The sequence below is a fragment of the Schistocerca nitens genome, chromosome 2, assembly GCF_023898315.1.
Source record: "Schistocerca nitens isolate TAMUIC-IGC-003100 chromosome 2, iqSchNite1.1, whole genome shotgun sequence".
NCBI lineage: Eukaryota > Metazoa > Arthropoda > Insecta > Orthoptera > Acrididae > Schistocerca > Schistocerca nitens.
Genome location: NC_064615.1, coordinates 962,213,230 through 962,219,229, shown reverse-complemented (window position 1 = coordinate 962,219,229; position 6,000 = coordinate 962,213,230).

The following is a 6,000-nucleotide window of genomic DNA, read 5'->3' as shown; positions in this document are numbered from 1 at the left end:
AAAAGGGAAATGAATGGGTTAAAGTTAGATATAGTGGGAATTAGTGAAGTTCGGTGGCAGGAGGAACAAGACTTCTGGTCAGGTGAATACAGGGTTATAAATACAAAATCAAATAGGGGTAATGCAGGAGTAGGTTTAATAATGAATAAAAAATAGGAGTGCGGGTAAGCTGCTACAAACAGCATAGTGAACGTATTATAGTGGCCAAGATAGACACGAAGCCCATGCCTACTACAGTAGTACAAGTTTATATGCCAACTAGCTCTGCAGATGACGAAGAAATTGAAGAAATGTATGATGAGCTAAAAGAAATTATTCAGGTAGTGAAGGTAGACGAAAATTTAATAGTCATGGGTGACTGGAATTCGACAGTAGGTAAAGGGAGAGAAGGAATCATAGTAGGTGAATATGGATTGGGGCTAAGAAATTAAAGAGGAAGCCGTCTGGTAGAATTTTGGACAGAGCATAACTTAATCATAGCTAACACTTGGTTCAAGAATCATGAAAGAATGTTGTATACATGGAAGAATCCTGGAGATACTAAAAGGTATCAGATAGATTATATAATGGTAAGACAGAGAATTAGGAACCAGGTTTTAAATTGTAGGACATTTCCAGGGGCAGATGCGGACTCTGGCCACAACCTATTGGTTATGAACTGTAGATTAAAACTGAAGAAACTGCAAAAAGGTGGGAATGTAAGGAGATGGGACCTGGATAAACTGAAAGAACCAGAGGTTGTACAGAGTTTGAGGGAGAGCATAAGGGAACAATTGACAGGAATGGGGGAAAGAAATACAGTAGAAGACGAATGGGTATCTCTGAGGGATGAAGTAGTGAAGGCAGCAGAGGATCAAGTAGGTAAAAAGACGAGGGCTAGTAGAAATCCTTGGTTAACAGAAGAAATATTCAATTTAATTGATGAAAGGAGAAAATATAAAAATGCAGTAAATGAAGCAGGCAAAAAGGAATACAAACGTCTCAAAAATGAGATCGACAGGAAGTGCAAAATGGCTAAGCAGGTATGGCTAGAGGACAAATGTAAGGATGTAGAGGCTTATCTCACTAGGGGTAAGATAGATACAGCCTACAGGAAAATTAAAGAGACCTTGGGAGAAAAGAGAGCCACTTGTACGAATATCAAGAGCTCAGATGGAAACCCAGTTCTAAGCAAAGAGGGGAAAGCAGAAAGGTGGAAGGAGTATATAGAGGGTCTATACAAGGGCGATTTACTTGAGGAAATTATTATGGAAATGGAAGAGGAGGTAGATGAAGATGAAATGGGAGATATGATACTACGTGAAGAGTTTGACAGAACACTGAAAGACCTGAGTCGAAACAAGACCCCGGGAGTAGACAACATTCCATTAGAACTACTGACGGCCTTGGGAGAACCAGTCCTGACAAAACTCTACCATCTGGTGAGCAAGATGTACGAGACAAGCGAAATACCCTCAGACTTCAAGAAGAATATAATAATTCTAATCCCAAAGAAAGCAGGTGTTGACAGATGTGAAAATTACCGAACTATCAGTTTAATAAGTCACAGCTGCAAAATACTAACGCGAATTATTTACAGACGAATGGAAAAACTAGTAGAAGCCGACGTCGGGGAAGATCAGTTTGGATTCCGTAGAAATATTGGAATACGTGAGGCAATACTGACCTTACGACTTATCTTAGAAGGAAGATTAAGGAAGGCAAACCTACGTTTCTAGCATTTGTAGACTTAGAGAAAGCTTTTGACAATGTTGACTGGAATACTCTCTTTCAAATTCTAAAGGTGGCAGGGGTAAAATACAGAGAGCGAAAGGCAATTTACAATTTGTACAGAAACCGGATGGCAGTTATAAGAGTCGAGGGGCATAAAAGGGAAGCAGTGGTTGGGAAGGGAGTGAGACAGGGTTGTAGCCTCTCCCCGATGTTATTCAATCTGTATATTGAGCAAGCAGTAAACGAAACAAAAGAAAAATTTAGAGTAGGTATTAAAATCCATGGAGAAGTAATAAAACCTTTGAGGTTCGCCCATGACATTGTAATTCTGTCAGAGGCAGCAAAGGACTTGGAAGAGCAGTTGAACGGAATGGACAGTGTCTTGAAAGGAGGATATAAGATGAACATCAATAAAAGCAAAACGAGGATAATGGAATGTAGTCGAATTAAGTCGGGTGATGCTGAGGGAATTAGATTAGGAAATGAGACACGTAAAGTAGTAAAGGAGTTTTGCTATTTGGGGAGCAAAATAACTGATGATGGTCGAAGTAGAGAGGATATAAAATGTAGACTGGCAATGGCAATGAAAGCATTTCTGAAGAAGAGAAATTTGTTAACATCGAGTATAGATTTAAGTGTCGGGAAGTCGTTTCTGAAAGTATTTGTATGGAGTGTAGCCATGTATGGAAGTGAAACATGGACAATAAATAGTTTGGACAAGAAGAGAATAGAAGCTTGCGAAATGTAGTGTTACAGAAGAATGTTGAAGATTAGGTGGGTAGATCACGTAACTAATGAGGAGGTATTGAATAGGATTGGGGAGAAGAGAAGTTTGTGGCACAACTTGACTAGAAGAATGGATCGGTTTGTAGGACATGTCTTAAAGCATAGCATTGGAGGGCAGCGTGGAGGGTATAAATCGTAGAGGGAGACCAAGAGATGAATACACTAAGCAGATTCAGAAGTATGTAGGTTGCAGTAGGTAGTGGGAGATGACGAAGCTTGCACAGGATAGATTAGCATGGAGAGCTGCATCAAACCAGTCTCAGGACTGAAGACCACAACAACAACAACAACAGTGTACGTATGTACGCAGACTGTGGAGGAAGGGGTGCTAGGGTACTCCATGCAGCTGCGCAAAGCCACTTTTCCAGGACGGTGTGGTTGTTAGCACATCTGCCTATTGACCAGGAGACCAGTGTTTGGATCCCGGACTCGACAAAAATTTGTAATCGTTGTTTCAGTCTGCATATATACGAGTACATCATAGATGTTTGAGACTTGAAAATATCTCTGGAACCATGTAGTTTCATTTGCTTATGCCTGGGTTTCAGGCCGGCTCCCCCTTTTATTCGATGCTGAGGTGCTATTCCACTACAGTTGGAGAGACTCTGCAATGCTATTCGAGTTTAAGGGGAGTATTAAGTGGGCTGAGACTCTAATGGGAATTTGGATTGAGGAGGAGGCAAGTTAGGGTAATTTGTGTAGTTGTGCCAACCTACTGTGCCAGTGTGGCCTAGTTGAGTAGAAGACCTGAGGTCGAGTCCCGGCCTTGGTACAAATTTTCACTCATCGCTTCAGTCTGTGTATATACATCATGGACATTTGAGACTTGAAAAGGTCTCTAGAACCAGTGGAAATTTGGAAATTTGTGGTAAGGTCATATGGGATGAAACTGCTGAGAACATCGGTCCCTAAGCTTACACACTACTTAATCTAACTTAAACTAACTTACGATAAGAACAACACACACACCCATGCCCTCCGACGGGGTAGCGGCGCGAACTGTGACAAAGCGCATGAGACCGCTCGGCTACCCCGCGCGGCTCTGGAACCATTGGTCTCATTGCACTAGGGAAGCGTTAAAGCGTCAGGTAGATGTCCGTATTACCAGAGATGATGAAGAATGTCTTGCTGTCACTCATCGAGCTGCAAAATGTCGTTTTTGACCGCGAGAGTGTGGAAATTAACGGCCCAAGCAGAGAGGTGGTTTCATTGACGCCCTGTATGCCACCCCCTGCGGCCTTTTCGTGTCGACCTGAGCTGCGATGTGTCTGAAATGTTTCCCTCGGCCACTCATACGAAAACGGCGCCATTTGAAAGATCAGCATCGCGTTTCTGAACTCAATCACAGAGGCATCGTAAGAAGAGACGATAAGGTGGGATGTGACGACCTTCCCATCGTGTGTCATCTTCACTGCGGCGTGGGGCAGAATTGTGGTGAAATCTGGTGCCAGTGGGACATCATTAACTAACTTTATAAATCACATGAACACCTCAGCTGTGACCTTCTTCGCAAGTGTTGACACCTAGCTGTCTGGCATGACGTTGCTGGGCGCCACGCGTTTGCACCATTACAGGGGATAGTTTTAGGCACCTGTGAGCTGTATTTCAAACTCCTGCGTCGCAATGGAAGACAATTATGGGGTTTCGAAGAAGTAATCCTATAATTCTGTTGCACTGTCTACTTTCACGGTGCAATCACACGCACGTTAAAACGTGGCAGCTACTTTCTGTCATTCTATGACGCTTTTATGTCGACCCATCTTGCTATTTTGATTCCATTAACACGGCTGCCGCATACACATCACGTAACTGCCGTGACTTCCGTCAGCGGTGGAGGCTCGCATGATCACCTGGTGCTAGTTCCGCATCGTCTATACCGCTCCAAATGGACCATTCTGAGTTTTTAAGGGGCCGCTTATACCTTATCCTGTAAGCAAAGTTGCTAACAGAATGATGATTATTTTGATGTTACAATTCGTAACAAACTGATAGTTTCACTCCATTTCGACCGTCTGATCAATATTTTTAAAAGAAAACCGTCTCGGCTTCAAAATTGTTTTTATAAATAAGAATTACGCGTTTCGCCCTTGTATGGCATTGCCAAGTTATGTAACAATGCTGTAGGATAATCTTCATCTATAAATTGTCACTGAAGTGCATTAAATAAGGATAAGAGGCGTTTGGATATGACATCCGGTCATCAGATGCCTTAACAGAAAGACAAAGCACCTTACGTGTTCAAAAGCAGGCTCAGCCTGATGTACACGTAAAGTCCTTTACGTATCTGATAGGACATTTGACGACCGGATGTCATATGCAGACGCCCATCAGCGACAATTGCGGAATGAAGCTTATCCTACTACATTTTTACATAATCTGAAGATGCCTTACAAGGGCGAAAAGCGTAACTCTTATTAATAAAAACAATTTTGCAACTAAGACCGTTTCCATTAAGAAACCTGATAGTAACAGAATTAAAAATTGTTTGAAAGCATCTAGCGCAAAATATTCAAATGCGTGTGAATTCCTAAGGGACCGAACTGCTGTGGTCATCGGTCCGTAGACTCACACACTACTGTAAACTAAGTTAACTTACGCTAAGGACAAAACACACACACACACACACACACACACACACACACACACACACACACACACACCGTGCCTGAGGAAGAACTCGAACCTCCGGCGGGAGGGCCCGCGCAGTTCGTGACATGGTGCCTCTAACCACGCGGCCACTCCGCGCTGCCATCTAGCACCATTTGCAATAACAGTACTAAGTAAGAACTCATAGTACTAATACTAGATACACTACTTCTACCACGACCGCCACCGGTAGCTGAGTGGTCAGCGGATTAATCATTACTAAATTGCGGTCTGAGTCTATACCCCATTGGGTACGCCTTACAATCCAGTATCTGATTTCAGAATCTCTGTCTTACCATGATGTAATCTAAGTGAAATCTTCCGGTATCACCCGGTCTTTTCCCAGTATACCTCCTCCTCTTGTAATGTTGAAAAGAGTAAGCCGGCCGCTGTGGTCTAGCGGTTCTAGGCGCGCAGTCCGGAATCGCGCGACTGCTACGGTCGCAGGTTCGAATCCTGCCTCGGGCATGGATGTGTGTGATGTCCTTAGGTTAGTTAGGTTTAAGTAGTTCTAAGTTCTAGGGGACTGATGACCACAGATGTTAAGTTCCATAGTGCTCAGAGCCATTTGAACCATTTTTTTTTTTGAAAAGAGTATTCCCTACTATTAATTGAAATTTATTGAAGAATCGAGTGCTCTTTCTCCTCTCTCAACCGTACTATCAAACCCATATTCTCCCGTAGCCCTTTATTCTACTCCTTCCCCTACATCCGCATTCTAGTCCCCCAATGACTATTAGATTTTCATCTCCCTTTACCTTCTGAATTACCCGTTCAATATCCTCATGCATTTTTTTCTATCTCTGAAATATTGTTGTCGCTGTTGGTTTGTAGTCGATTTTGATTAGAACAACC